This window comes from Anolis sagrei, chromosome X, assembly GCF_037176765.1.
Source record: "Anolis sagrei isolate rAnoSag1 chromosome X, rAnoSag1.mat, whole genome shotgun sequence".
Lineage (NCBI taxonomy): Eukaryota > Metazoa > Chordata > Lepidosauria > Squamata > Dactyloidae > Anolis > Anolis sagrei.
Window position 1 is genome coordinate 81,391,754 of NC_090034.1, and position 16,328 is coordinate 81,408,081.

Genomic DNA, 16,328 nt, shown 5'->3' on the forward strand with positions numbered 1-16,328 from the left:
CCCTTGACTCTACGGTGCTGAACAATTACAGGCCGATCTCCAACCTCCCTTTTTTGGGTAAGGTGCTGGAGCGGGTGGTCGCCCTTCAGCTCCAGGGTTTCCTAGATGACATCAATTACCTAGATCAGTCACAGTCTGGTTTCAGGCCTGGTCACGGCACCGAGACAGCCTTGGTTGCCTTGGTGGATGACCTCCGTAGAGGACTGGACAGGGGGAGTGTGACCCTGCTGGTTCTCTTGGACATCTCAGCGGCTTTTGATACCATCAATCATGGTATCCTTCTGGGTCGACTCTCTGGGATGGGTCTTGGGGGCACGGTCTTTTTGTGGCTCCGGTCCTTCTTGGAGGGTCGAACCCAGATGGTGAAGCTGGGAGATGCCTGCTCGGATCCCTGGCCTTTGACCTGTGGGGTCCCGCAAGGCTCTATTCTATCTCCCATGCTTTTCAACATCTACATGAAACTGCTGGGAGAGGTCATCCGGAGTTTTGGAGTTGGATGCCATCTCTATGCAGATGACACACAACTCTACTACTCTTTTCCACCCAATTCCAAGGAGGCCTCTCGGGTGCTAGACAAGTGCCTGGCCGCTGTGCCTATCTGGATGAGGACGAACAGGCTGAAGATCAATCCCGACAAGACAGAGGTCCTCCTGGTCGATCGTAAACCTGATCGGGGTATAGGGTGGCAACCTGTGTTGGACGGGGTTACACTCCCCCTGAAGCCACAGGTCTGCAGCTTGGGAGTTCTCCTGGACTCATCGCTCACGCTTGAGGCTCAGGCGTCGGCGGTGGCCGGGAGGGCTTTTGCACAACTGAGACTTGTGCGCCAGCTGCAACCGTGCCTCGCTAAGGCTTATCTGGCCGGGGTGGTCCATGCCTTAGTCACCTCTAGACTGGATTACTGGAACGCGCTCTACGTGGGGCTGCCCTTGAAAACGGCTCGGAAACTCCAATTGGTCCAGCGGGCAGCAGCCAGAATGTTAACTGGGGCCCATTACAGAGAGAGAGGTCTACCCTCCTGTTTAAGGAGCTCCATTGGCTGCCGTTTATTTTCCGAGCCCAATTTAAGGTGCAGGTGCTTACCTACAAAGCCCTGAACGGTTTGGGACCACCCTACCTGCGTGACCGCATCGTTGTCTATGAACCCACACGCTCACTCCGGCCATCTGGAGGGGCCCTGCTCGTGATCCCGCCCACGTCACAAGCGCGTTTGGTGGGGACACGGGACAGGGCCTTCTCCGTGGTGGCCCCCCCGCCTCTGGAACGCCCTCCCGAAAGACCTTAGACAAGCCCCTACACTGGCAGTCTTCAGAAAGAATTTGAAAACCTGGCTGTTCAAATGTGCCTTCTCAGACTAGAAACCCCAGTTCCAAATCCCAGAAGCACTTTAGTCAGTTCCAAGACCACCGCACACTGCACACCGCACTTATACTATAATCCCATATCCCTCCGACACATCAGCACTTTTAATCCTGTACCCCTACTCCGGCCGGCTCAGTTTTTAATAATGTCTTGTTGTATTGCTATTGTATTTGTTTTTCTGCTTAACTGTTTTTATTTGCTATGTATTGTATTGTTGTATTGTGTGGGCTTCGGCCTCTTGTAAGCCGCATCGAATCCTTCGGGAGATGCTAGCGGGGTACAAATAAAGTTATAATAATAATAATAATACTTTTGGTTTAAACCCTCCTTCTAGATACATCCTCTGTTCATGTCCAGCATTTATTTTTAAAGTTTTAACTATTACATCTGGCCTGGCCATAGGTTTTTAAATTCTTTTTTAAAAATTCTTTTTATTAAATACATTTTCTCTTTTACTTATACATAAAACCAAGATTGGGGGGGAGGTAAGGTTGTGTCTGGCCAAATCTATACATAGAGTTTCGAATTGGGGAGCAAGGGGAAGGGGAGGGGGGTGTGAAGTGTGGTGGAGGGGTGGTGAGGTGGGGGAGGGGGTTCTGTCGGCTTCCAATCTTCTCCATTTATCCTCTGCTCTTCTGTTTCACTTTGCCTGTACAAAATCTTTCTACTCCACTTCTATCGTAATCTTGATGTTTCTTTCCTTTCCTTCTAATTCCTATCTCTTCTATATTGCTTTCCTATATCATACTATTCCTTTCTTTTAATGATTTTTCAATTTGTTTTCTTCGGTGAGAAAGTCATCCACCAATTTCCAGTTTGTCTTTGTAATTGGTCTACCATAAGATTCTTTTAGGGCAAACGTTAATTTGTCTGCGCCCTTGATTTCTTGGATTTTATTTAGCCATTCTTCTTTCGTTGCGAGTTCACTTTGCTTCCATTTTTTTGCTATTACCATTCTTGCTGCAGTAGAGAGGTATGTAAATAAAATATCGTCGTTTCGGTCCCTTTCCAATTCTTCATCCGTTAGTCCCAACAGGAAATATTCTGGTTTAAGCTGGATCTTTGTTTTAAATATCTTCTCACGTGACTCTTGTACCATCCTTCAGAAGGTCTTCATCTTGGGGCAAGTCCACCAGGCATGGTAGAATGTTCCGACCTGTGTGTCACACTTCCAACATTTATTCTGGGAATTTCTGTACATTACACTTAATTTTTGAGGGGTCATGTACCATCTGTATATCATCTTGATCTGATTCTCCTTTAAGTCTGTTGAGTAAGTATATTTGATCTTTTTAGTCCATAACTTCTCCCATTCATTCAGTTTTATTTCTCTTCCGATGTTTGATGCCCACTTGATCATGCTCTCCTTGACTAGCTCTGTCTCTGTCGCCCAGACCAGTAATTTATTGTAGATCTTAGTTATTGTTTCCCCCCCCCCCCTCCTAACTTTAACTATTACATCTGGCCTGGCCATAGGTTTTTAAATTCTTGTGTGTTATTGTCTACGTGTGAGTTATACTAAATGTATTGTTTATTTTGCTTATTGCTTGTTGTTTTTATTGATGTGTTGTTGGGCTTGGCCTCATGTAAGCCACTCCAAGTCCCTTGGGGAGATGGTGGCGGGGTATAAATAAAGTATATTATTATTATTATTATTATTATTATTATTATTATTATTATTAGGACAGACCCATGGTTGTCATGGAGCCCATGAAGTCCTGAGTCACTCTTGACAGGGCAATCTCAGTATGGATGTCTTCCAGCACTATCAGCTTGTGGAGCCTCGGGTGGAGCAGTGGGTTAAACCCCTGTGCGGACAGGACTGAAGACCGACAGGTCACAGGTTCGAATCTGGGGAGAAGTGGATGAGCTCCCTCTATCAGCTCCACTCCTCATGCGGGAACATGAGAGAAGCCTCCCACAAGGATGATAGAAACATCAAATCATCCAGGCGTCCCCTAGGCAACGTCCTTGCAGACGGCCAATTCTCTCACACCAGAAGCAACTTGCAGCTTTCTCAAGTCGCTCCTGACACAACAACAACAAAAAATCAGCTTGGAGACTCCAATAGCAGCCTCGAGACCACCCTGGCTAGCTCAGGAAGGGAGACTGTTGAGCAGTGGGGTTTGTGGTACACCAACATAATCCCTATTCTGTCTCAGTTACCCACCTACACTTAAACACTGTTGGCTGTTGGTCAGTAACTACTATTCTTGAATGCCATTGAGTGTTGGTCAGGGGAATGGAATCACAAGGTCTGTGTGCTTTCTACTAAGCCAGGCCAACTTTGTATACTCCCAGACATAATTCGGTGCTATCCCTTAACATTATATGGATTTATTTCCATGTTAGTGACCCTCCCTTTTGTTCGAGGCCAAAGGCTCATTTGTCCACAGTTGTTTTGGAGACCAGAATGTTAAATATGAATTCTCTTGGTGGTATTTATGCAAACAAAAAGGTCTTTCTTGCTTGCTTTTGGGATTGATTTACGCTCAGCCAAGGCATTGAGATAGAGGCAGCTGAATGGTTAAGAGATAGAGTTTCCCCCAGAGAGGAGATTGGAGTTTTAATGGGCGATCAGCAGTCTTTAAACTCTTGCTGGTGCAGCATTTAGGGGGAAAGGCAAAATCTGTGCTCTAAAGAAGCGTCACAAAACAGCTGGGTAGAACATCCAGCATATCACAGAATCCTACAGTTGGAAGAGACCCCCAAAGGCCATCTGATCCAACCGTAGGAAGACACAATACAAGCACTCCCCACAGATGTCCATCCACATTTTGTTTAAAAGCCTCCAGGGAAGGAGTCTCCACTGCAATTGGAGGCAGTGCATTTTACAGTCTAACAGCTATTACTATCAATAGTCAAACAGGGATGTGTTATTGCCCCAATCTTATTTTCCATCTTTATTGCTATGATACTTCATCTTGTTGATGGGAAGCTTCCCATCATCTATCGGACAGATGGCAAGCTATTTAACATCAGCAGACTGAAAGCCAAAACCAAGGTCACAACAACATCTGTTATAGAACTCCAATATGCTGATGATAATGTAGTCTGTGCACATTCAGAAGAAGACCTACAAGCCACTCTAAACACCTTTGGAGAAGCATACGAGAAGCTCGGCATCTCATTGAACATCAAGAAAATCAAAGCGCTCTTCCAGCAGTCACCAGCCAATGTATTTATTATTATTAACTTATTTGCCGCACTTGTATACTGCCTTTTTAGTCTGGAGGCGACTCAAGGCAGTTCACAGATGGCAGCAATTCGATGCCTTAGCAATTATAAAAATACAGTTTAAAACAATTGTAAAAACAATTAAAACATTTAAAATGTGATATAAAAACAATACAACCTTTAAAAACAAAATCATCAGTGTCTCCTTACTAAATTTGTTGTCCAATTGCATAATCTCCTTACTAAAATAATTGTCCAATTGCACCCTCTGCAATGCCAGAAATACAGTTTAATGGTGTAACGTTAGAAAATGATTACTATTTCCACTACCTTGGTAGCCACCACTCCACAAAAGTCAACATTGACACTGAAATACAACACGGCCTGAGCTCTGCGAGTGCAGCATTTTTCCGAATGAAGCACTGAGAGTTTGAGGACCGGAACATACACAGGGAGATCAAGGTGCTTGTTTATAAATCCATTGTCCTCCCAACCCTGCTATACGCCTGCGAAATGTGGACGGTCTCTGAAAAATCCTGCAAATCTCTTGGGAAGACAGGTGGATAAATTTATTTATTATTTCCCACATTTCTAACCCGTCCTTCTCAAACCCCAAGGGGGGGACTCAGAGCGGCTTATACCAGCAACAATTCGATGCCACAAGATAATACAAATATAAACAAATATAACAACAGTTGTAAACAGTAAATAGAACATTAAGTTAAAAACACATTAAAAACATTGTCATCAATCCATATAGCAAATGTCAGCATGCTGAAAGAAACAAAGATCACTAGCATTGAAACGATGCTCCTACACCATCAACTCCACTGGACTGGCCACATTGTCCGAATGCCCAATTGCCGTCTCCGAACACAGTTACTATACTGCTATACTCCAGAACAGGAAATGTAATGTTGGTGGACAGGAAAAGATAATTAAAGGTGGGCTTAAAGCCAACCTTAAAAACTGTGGCATAGACACCAAGAACTGGGAAATCCTGGCCTTTGAGCGCTCTAGCTGGAGGTCAACTGTGACCAGCAGTGCTGCAGAATTTGAAAAGGCATGAATGGAAGGTGAAAGGGAGAAATGTGCTAAGAGGAAGGAACGTCAAGCCAACCCTGACCGGGACTGCTTTCCACCTGGAAACAGGGGTGGCTCAACCCATTACGCAAAGTAAGCATTTGCAAAATAGTTGATTTTGCCCAGGGGCGCTCTGAGGCACTCTTGGGGGAAAATAGACCTTGACATATGCGAGTTGTAGTTACTGGGATGTATAGTTCACCTACAATCAAAGAGCATTCTGAACTCCACCAATGATGGAATTGAACCAAATATTGCACACAGAACTCCCATGACGGACAGAAAATATATATCAGTGATTGGTTGGGGGGGGGGGGGGGCGCCAAAATACTGTTTGCTTACCGTTGAAAATTACCTAGGGCCGCCTCTGCCTGGAAACCAATGTCCTCACTGCGAGAGAACATGTGGATCAAGAATAGGGCTCCACAGCCACCTATAGACTCACTGCCAAGACACTACACTTGGAGGACCATCATCCTCAGGCTACAAAGGATTGCCTAAGAAGAACTATCAATATGTATTGTCGAAGGCTTTCATGGCCGGAATCACTGGGTTGTTGTAGGTCTTTCCAGGCTATATGGCCATGTTCTAGAGGCATTTTATCCTGATGTTTCGCCTGCATCTATGGCAAGCATCCTCAGAGGTACCATGCAGCTGTGGACAAGTCTACATAGGGACCACCAAACGCAGCATTGCCCAAACACGAATCAAGGAACACGAAAGGCACTGCAGACTACTTTAACCAGAGAAGTCAGCCATAGCAGAGCACCTGATGAAACAACCTGGACACAGCATATTATTCGAGAACACAGAAATCCTGGACCACTCTCACAACCACCATGTCAGACTACACAGAGAAGCCATTGAAATCCACAAGCATGTGGACAATTTCAACAGAAAGGAGGAAACCATGAAAATGAACAAAATCCGGCGACCAATATTAAAAATCTCTAAAATTACACCAGCAAAACAACGGAGAATAAACAATCAGACACATCCAATCACCTCTCAACAAAATATTCCCCCAGGCACTGCCAAGCCATCAATTAAGGTGGTCAGTTGAAACATTCACACCTAGCTCCAGCAGACAAGAGTCCTTTGTCCCACCCTGGTCATTCCAAAGATATATAAACCCCTTTTCCCCCTAGTTCCAACAGACCTCACAACCTCTGAGGATACTTGCCATAGATGCAGGTGAAACGTCAGGAGAAAATGCCTCTAGAACATGGCCATATAGCCCGGAAAAACCTACAACAACCCAACTATCAATATGTTTTCCTAATGTTCAGATGGAATCTCTCTTCTTGTATTGTGAATTAATTGCTCCATATTTAGTCTCTGTGGTAAAAGAGAACAAGCTTGTCGCTTTCTCAATGTGGCTTCCTTTCCAATATTTAAACATGGCTATCATGTACCCTTAGGATCACTATAAGATCGAAAAGTCTTGAAGGCACTCAACAGCTTAGATGAAACCCATGGCTGCTTTTCTCCTTCTGCTCCAGAAGAGGGCAACCTTTGCGCAGTGACCTCTTCCATTCGATTTCTTTTGTGTCCCAGATGGATTTTGATCTATGTGCTCCACTCAGATCCCTTTGGGATTTAACTTGGAAAAGATCATGGCCTGGACTTTGGTCCGAGGAACTTTTGTTCCTATCTTCGTATTAGGCTGGCAAAGTGCCTTCTCGCTCAAGCCTAGCATTTTTCCCTCTTAGTAACTTCTACTTTCCTTCGCAATGATTCATGATCACTTAGGTACCTAAGAGAGCATCTGCACTGTAACATTAATGCAGGCTGACACCACTTGGATTGCCATGACTCAATCTACGGAGTCCTGGAAGCTGTAGTCTGGTGAAATCTTTAGCCTTCTCAGCTAAAGAGTTGCATCACCTAACCACAACTTGCAGGATCCCATAGCATTGAGCCATGGCAGCTAATGTGGCACCAAACTGCACTAACTCTACAGTGTAGGCAGTGGTTCTCAACCTGTGGGTCTCCAGGTGTTTTGGTCTACAACTTCCAGAAATCCCAGCCAGTTTACCAGCTGTTAGGATTTCTGGGAGTTGAAGGCCAAAAACATCTGGGGACCCCAGGTTGAGAATCACTGGTGTAGAGGCACCCAAAGTCATCCAAACTCTTACCATCTTGCTCAACCTTGTCTGGACATGCACCAGTTTGCCTTGAACTATGATGCATTTCAACCCAGATGGAAAATTGGAGACATGTGGCTGTGGAGCATCAATTTGTGATCAAAATGAAAAAAAAAAATACCGATGAAGAATATTATCCTGCAGCAGTTTGCTTTTGTTCAAACTTATTGGGAAGGGCAATTATCAACCCCTTTCCTTTAGCAGAGTTAGATGTACTTTGGATGAAATTTGCAGCCTTGAAGTAAACCGAGGACAAAGGAGGAAAGTGGGAGGAAGGGAAGGAAACTGGGACATTTTAAAAGCAGCTGAGAAAGTGGGATGGCAGAGGATTAATTGGGACTATCCTTGGTATCAGGTACCAAAGCAGCAGTGTTTCACTTCAAGACAAGGCCTCTTTTGGTCCAGAGCCCTTGCAACCCAACCGGCCCTGTTTACAGTCAGCCCTGAGAGTGTCCATTTCTGTCCTCAATGCCATGCCAGGAAGCGATGCCCAATTCCCAGGCAACATCAAGGGCCCTGGCTTGGAGGACTCCCTGTTCTTATTAGCGCAGGCCTTGGAAAACCTTTTAGAAGTTTCATCAAGAGGAGCAAGGGAGTGTCCAAGCCCTCCCCACACAGACAAAGCAGTGACAGCATCCACAGCAGCATCTGAGAGCAGCAACGAGAGCTGCCCGGCTTCCCGAAAACCCGTGACAGACCCTGATGGATACGCTGGTGCCATATTGATTTCGACTCTTTGGCGTTCAACCAAGACCAAAAAGAGCGAAAGGGGAAGGAGCCGTGGCGAAATATACATTCTCAGTTATGAACACTGATCCGTGAAGGTTTCTAGGTTCAAAAAGAGGGATGGAGGAAGGAAAAACATGTTAAAAGGTGTTTTCTTCATTAAGGAGTTCTTCATTAAGCCAGGTGTCTAGGAAGGCATGGCTTGGCATCCAGAAATTCCTTCCCAGAGTCATTGCATCTGGGGTGAAGATGCTTCAGTGACCAATAACAATTCCCTATTTAAAGAAATATGCCTTTCCTCTCTCCCCTCTGGCCTTTCCTTCCTTCTCCCCTTTCCCTTCCTCCCCCCCCCCTTCCTTCCTTCCTTCCTTCCTTCCTTCCTTCCTTCCTTCCTTTCTTTCTCCTTCCTTCCTTTCTCATCCTCCTCCTCTTCCTTCCTTTCTCCCTCCCTCCATCTCTCCCTCCCTTCCTCTCTTCCTTTCTTCATTCTATCCTCCTTCCTTCCCTTCCTCTCTGTCCTTTCTTTCCTTTCTTCTCTCCTTCCTTCCTTCCTTCCTTCCTTCCTTCCTCTCTTCCTCCCTCTCTTCATTCCTGTCCTTCCTTCTGTCATCCTTCTCTTCCTCTCTGTCCTTTTTTTCCTTTCTTCTCTCCTTCCTTCCTTCCTTCCTTCCTTCCTTCCTTCCTTCCTTCCTTCCTCCCTCCCTCCCTCCCTCCCTCCCTCTCTTCATTCCTGTCCTTCCTTCTGTTGTCCTTCTCTTCCTCTCTGTCCTTTCTTTCCTTTCTTCTCTCCTTCCTTCCTGCCTGCTTTCTTTCCTTTCTCACTTCTGTTTTCTTCCCATCTCCCTCTTTCTTTCTTTCTTTCTTTCTTTCTTTCTTTCTTTCTTTCTCCTCACTTTCTTCTCCTCCCCATCCTTCCTTCTTCCCTTCCATTCTTCCTTCCTCTCTTCCTTTCTGTCCTTCCTTTCTTTTCTTTATACTCTCCTTCTTTTCTTCCTACCTGCTTGCTTTCTTTCCTTTCTCTCTTCTTTTTCCCTCTCCCCTCCCTCCCTCCCTCTTTCTTTCTTTCTTTCTTTCTTTCTTTCTTTCTTTCTTTCTTCTCCCTCCCTCTCTCTCTTCTTCTCTACTTTCCTCCAAACGATTCTGTCTCATCCTACATTCAAGGTCCCATATCTTCCATTCTTTCATAGATGAAAACAAAAGTGATTGATGGGGAAGAAAAGACCAACTATTGAGTGTCTTTGGGAGGAAGGCTACAGGACTTGGGGCAGCTCCTTTTTAAAGTTCAGACAAAAATTCAGAATAGAGGATGGGATGAAGCCATCAACAAATGGGGCAAAATGAAAAGTATAGACACTTCTCTTTCTCTTTCCAGCACTCTCCCCCTCTTCCCCTTCCCCTTCCTCTTCCTCCTCCTCCTCCTCTTCCTCCTCTTCTTCTTCTCTTCCTCCTTCTCCTTTTCCTCCTTCTCTCTTCATCCAGGGAAAAGATGGCTCATCCCTGCCATGGATCTGATTCAATTTCTTACAGAGGGCTTGGAAATTTGGACTTTGGAGTCAAGGGCATGAACTCTTCCCTGTATGTCAGGAGGCCAAGCGGGTTATGCATCCGCCTGATGAGTCTCGAGCCTCCACCAGACCAGAAAACTCAGCCGTGCTTTTGTTTATTCCAAGGGAAAGAAAGGTGAGCTCAGGGCTAAAAGCTGTGCTGAGCCTTTCTGGGGATAAGAAAAAAATAATAATCTGTGTCAATAAGGTTCATTTCTGTGACCCCTATAAATTATGCACTTCAAGAGCTTTGCTATGCAAAAATTGTTTTATGGAGCTGGTGCTATTTGTTTTTTCTACCAGGTATATCTTTGCAACTGTCAGGACTAAAACTGCCTGGGTTTAAACATGAAAAGCCAGGATATTCAAAAAACACACACATGCACCCTCAAAGTTCTCATCCAGCTCATGTTGGTGCCAATCTCCACACACATATACACATACATGTGCACGCGCACGCACACACACCCTCAAAGTTCTCACCCAACTAATTTTGGTCCCAATCTCCACATGTGCACACACACACGCATGCACACACACAACACACACACACACACCCTCAAAGTTCTCATCCTGCTCATTTTGGCCCCAGTCTCCACACATGCACACACACACACACACCCTCAAAGTTCTCATCCAGCTCATTTTGGCCCCAATCTTCACACACACACACACACACATGCATGCATGCACGCGCACGCGCGCACACACACACACCCTCAAAGTTCTCATCCAGCTCATTTGGGCCCCAGTCTCCACACACGCACACACAAATGCATGCACGCACACACACACACCCTCAAAGTTCTCATCCTGCTCATTTTGGCCCCAGTCTCCACACACACACACCTTCAAAATTCTCACCCAACTCATTTTGGTACCAATCTCCATATGTGCACACACACACACACACACCCTCAAAGTTCTCATCCAGCTCATTTTGGCCCCAATCTCCACACACACACACATATGCATGCACGCGCACACACACACACACTCTCAAAGTTCTCATCCTGCTCATTTTGTCCCCAGTCTCCACACACACACACACCCTCAAAGTTCTCACCCAACTAATTTTGGTCCCAATCTCCACACACACACATATGCATGCATGCGCGCACACACACACACCCTCAAAGTTCTCATCCTGCTCATTTTGTCCCCAGTCTCCACACACACACCCTCAAAGTTCTCATTCAACTCATTTTGGCCCCAATCTCCACACACACACACACCCTCAAAGTTCTCATCCTGCTCATTTTGGCCCCAATTCTTCTCTTTGAGTGGAACGTATTTAAACATAACCAGAGTTCAAAATCTATCATCTGGCTGTCTAAATGAAAGACTGCATTTCAGTACCTGGAAATTTACTTGTTTGGACAAGAAATCCCAGAATTTTGGGACTTGTCATCCAAACAATGAAGTTTCCCAGACTCTAATGATAGAGTACATCTACAATGTAGAATTAATGCACTTTGATACCACTTTAACTGCCATGGAATCATGAGAACTATAGTTTCATAAGGACTTCAGCCTTCTTTGCCAAAGACTGCTGTGCTTCGACAAACTATAAATCCCAGGATTCCATAGCATTGAGTCAAAGCAGTTAATGTGGTGTTAAACTGCATGAATGGTACAGTGTGGATGCATCCATGGTCCAATGCTCAAACCATTACACCAAAGTGGATCCTTACTGAGGAGCAGCCACATCATAAGAGCGTATTGCTGTCAAAAGAACCCCTCCCAAACTTTCCAAATCTTTAGAAATAGAAATGAGGACACCCTCTTAAAACAACCCTCTTTCTTTCCCAACTGAGGTCCCTCCCTTGCTTCAGATTGCAGCGGGCTCTTCTCCATCTGCGGTCGGCTGCATTAATTTACTTTGCCATCGAATTTTCCTCTGCGGATTGAAATGCCAAGTCTGTGGGTTTGCCTTCCCTTTGCAGTGAAAGATGGATCGGGGGAAAACCAAAATGATCATAATCATAATTGCCTGGCATTAGGCAGTTGCAATTTATCCCAATCGCTGCCTGCGATCAGAGTCAGAGAAAGTTCATATTTCTCTTTGTTCTTAGCAAGGATTTGAACTTTGGTCCTGTTCCAACATTCAAAGCATGGCACTGTCTTGACTTTTAAGATCTCTTCAGAGGAGATTCCCTGAGAGGTTTCCTTGTTTTAATTCATGTAGTGAGCTGCTTTGGGTCCCATTCGGGAGACAGACAAGAATATCCATTACATACCTAATTATATTTGGAGCCCCCGGGGGCGCAGTGGGTTAAAGCGCTGAGCTGCTGAGCTTGTTGACCGAAAGGTTGCAGGTTCGGTTCTGGGGAGCAGCGTGAGCTTCTGCTGTCAGCCCCAGCTTCTGCCAACCTAGCAGTTCGAAAACATGCAAATGTGTATAGATCAATAGGTACCGTTCCAGCGGGAAGGTAAGGGTGCTCCATGCAGTCATGCTGGCCACATGACCTTGGAGGTGTCTATGGACAACGCCGGCTCTTTGGCTTAGAAATGGAGATGAGCACCACACCCCAGAGTGTGGAGATGAGATGAGCACCACATATATATCCTGCGCTTCTCACCCGAATAGGACTCAAGAGCAGCTTACAAGTTATATGTACATACAATATATTATATTATTAGCATAGCAAAATATTAGTATTATATATTACTATATTGTACTAAACCACTATAATGCAATATTGTTAGTAATATTACATGTAATATATAATATATTATTATTATATTATTGTATTATTATTTGTATTCTATTGTATTACAATATTATGATCAATATGATATGAGTTTGTTGACCAAAAGGTTGCAGGTTCGAATCCGGGGAGCAGCGTGAGCTTCTGCTGTTAGCCCCAGCTTCTGCCAACCTAGCAGTTTGAAAACATGCAAATGTGAGTAGATCAATGGGCACTGCTTTGGTGGAAAGGTAAGGGTACTCCATGAAGTCATGCCAGCCACATGACCTTGGAGATGTCTATGGACAACACCGGCTCTTCGGCTTAGAAATGGAGATGAGCACCACACCCCAGAGTTGGACACGATTGGAGTTAATGTCAGGAGAAAACCTTTACCTTACCCTATGATATGTACATGCAATATATTCTATTATTAGCAGAGCACAACATTAGTATTATATATTACTATATTGTACTATACTGCAATATTATTAGTAATATTACATATAATATATTATTTATTTATTTATTTATTTACTTTATTTATATACCGTTTTTCTCAGCCCTCAGGCGACTCAAAGTGGTGAACAACGTCAATACAAAACATCATGAGACAAGTATAGGGCAATTAAAAACAATTGTAACATAAATCATTAAACATCATATATAATTATTATATTGTATTATTATTAGTATTATATTGTATTGCAATATTATGATCAATTTTATATGTACATACAATATATTCTATAATTAGCATAGCACAATATTAGTATTATATATTACTATATTGTACTATACCACTATAATGCAACATTATTAGTCATATTAACTGTAATATATAATATATAATATATAATTATTATATTGTTGTATTATTATTTGTATTATATTGTATTACAATATTACGATCAATATGATATGTACATACAATATATTATATTATTAGCATAGCACAATATTAGTAGTATATATTATATATATTGTACTATACCATTACAGCTGAGAGCTGTTCAGCAGTGGAACTCTCTGCTATGGAGTGTGGTAGAGGCTCCTTTTTTGGAAGCTTTTAAACAGAGGCTGGATGACCCATGAGGTATCTTCCAACTCTATAAAGTCATTATACTGCAATATTATTAGTATTAGTTAAACTGCTGAGCTGGAAGGAGCCCCCAGTGGCGCAGTGGGTTAAACCCCTGTGCCAGCAGAACTGAGGACCGACAGGTCGCAGGTTTGAATCCGGGGAGAGGCGGATGAGCTCCCTCTATCAACTCCAGCTCCTCATGCGGGGACATGAGAGAAGCCTCCCACAAGGATGATAAAAACATCAAATCATCCGGGTATCCCCTGGGCAATGTCCTTGCAGACGGCCAATTCTCTCACACCAGAAGCGACTTGCAGTTTCTCAAGTCGCTCCTGACATGATAAAAGAAAACAACTGCTGAGCTGCTGAACTTGCTGACCAAATGATCAGTGGTTCAAATCCAGGGAGCGGGGTGAGCTCCTGCTATTAGCTCCAGCTTCTGCCCACCTAGCAGTTTGAAAACATGCAGATGTGAGTAGATCAATAGGTACTGCTCTGGCAGGAAGGTAACAGCACTCCATGCAGTCGTGCTGGCCACATGACCTTGGAGGTGTCTATGGACAACGCTTAGAAATAGAGATGAGCACCAACCCCCAGAGTTGGACATGACTAGACTTAATGTCATGGGAAAACCTTTACCTTTACCTACATGTTATATATAATATACAATTATTATATTGTATTATTAGTTGTATTATATTGTATTACATTATAATATTATTATCAATATTATATGTATATACAGTATATTACATTATCAGCATAGCACAATAATACATAGCACAATAACTACACTCTGAGATAAAGAAAAGAAAGAAGAGGAAAGTTTGTGCAAGTCATCTCCATCAGATCAAACCAACAAAGCAAACACGTCAATCCTGGCACAAAAGGGGATCTATCCAGGAAGAAGTGTAGGCTAGTAAATAGACACATTTGCGGGCATCTGTTCCTTGTTTACTTCTGGTTCCCCCCCCATTTTGCTTCTCTTGGATGCCCTAAGATTGCTTCTGCTCCATTTTCCCCTCCTCACAAGCCCCTTTTTATTGGGCGGAGAAGGTAGAAGGTGGCAGAGGTATTACTTATTGATGTTTTTATGGCCTGTGTTTCTAAGTGCCTTCGGAACACAGCGTTGCTCATTAGGGCTGGGCACCGGTGCCAGCTCCCCTCAACCGCACCATGAATAATTCACTAACACATCGGGCCTTTAATTTTCATTCCTCTGCCTTGTGGCTTTGGGTGAACGGGGTCCCGGGGGTGCATTTGGGGGAAATGCCTGACCCATAACTCAGGAAGTTAAACCCAAATTCACTAGAGATTCCTCCGCAACCCAGCAACAGAGGAACAGTGGCTACAAGGAAAGGAGAAGGAGCTAGGATTTAATCTGGATCACCCAATGATACAAAAGAAAGGTATCCAGCTTCACCGCGTAAGGCAGGCATAGGCAAACTTGGGCCTTCCAGGGGTTTTGGACTTCAACTCCCACAATTCCTAACAGCCGGTAGGCTGTTAGGAATTGTGGGAGTTGAAGTCCAAAACCCCTTGAGGGCCCAAGTTTGCCCATGCCTGGTGTAAGGTAATGACCAAGACTTATACAAGGAAACCAACTCCAGCTGTAAGATCAAGTAGTTGTTGTAAAAGTGGAGCACAATGCAACAAGGAAGAGGGAACTTCCTTCAAAAGTCCAGTAAACAGTTTCAGATGACTGGTAGGCTGTGCCTCATATGCAACAAGATATTTGTGGAACCATTTTGCATCTTCCTTGGAGGTAATTCAAGCTTTTCAAACATCCAAGTTTCTTTTTTTTGTTGTGTCAGAAGCAAGCCAAGAAATTGCAAGTCGCTCCTGCTGTGAGAGAATTGACTGTCTGCAGACATGCTGCCCAGGGCATGCCTGAATGTGTTACCATCCTGTGCAAGGCTTCTCTCATGTCCCTGCATGAGAAGTTGGAGCTGACAGACAAGAGCTCACCTTGTCTTGCAGATTTGCACCACCAAACTTCAGGTCAGCCATTCAGCTGGCACAAGGGTTTAACCCAGTGGCTCTCAACCTTCCTAATGCTGCGACTCCTTAATACAGTTCCTCATGTTGTGATGACCTGCAACCATAAAACAATTTTCATTGCTACTTCAGAACTGTCATTTTGCTACTGTTATGAATCGTCATGTAAATATTTGATATGCAGGATGTATTTTTCATGTATTTTCATTCACTGGACCAAATTTGGCACAAATACCCAATACACCCAGATTTGAATACTGTTGGGGTTGGGGGGAGGATTGATTTTGTCATTTGGGAGTTGTAGTTGCTGGGATTTATAGTTCACCTACAATCAAAGAGCATTCTGAACTCCACCAACAATGGAATTGAATCAAACAGAACTCCCATGACCAACAGAAAATACTGGAAGGGTTTGGTGGGTATTGACTTTGAGTTTTGGAGTTCCTGGGAGTTGTAGTTCACCTACATTCAGAGAGCACTGTGAACTCAAACAATGATGGATCTGGATCAAACTTGG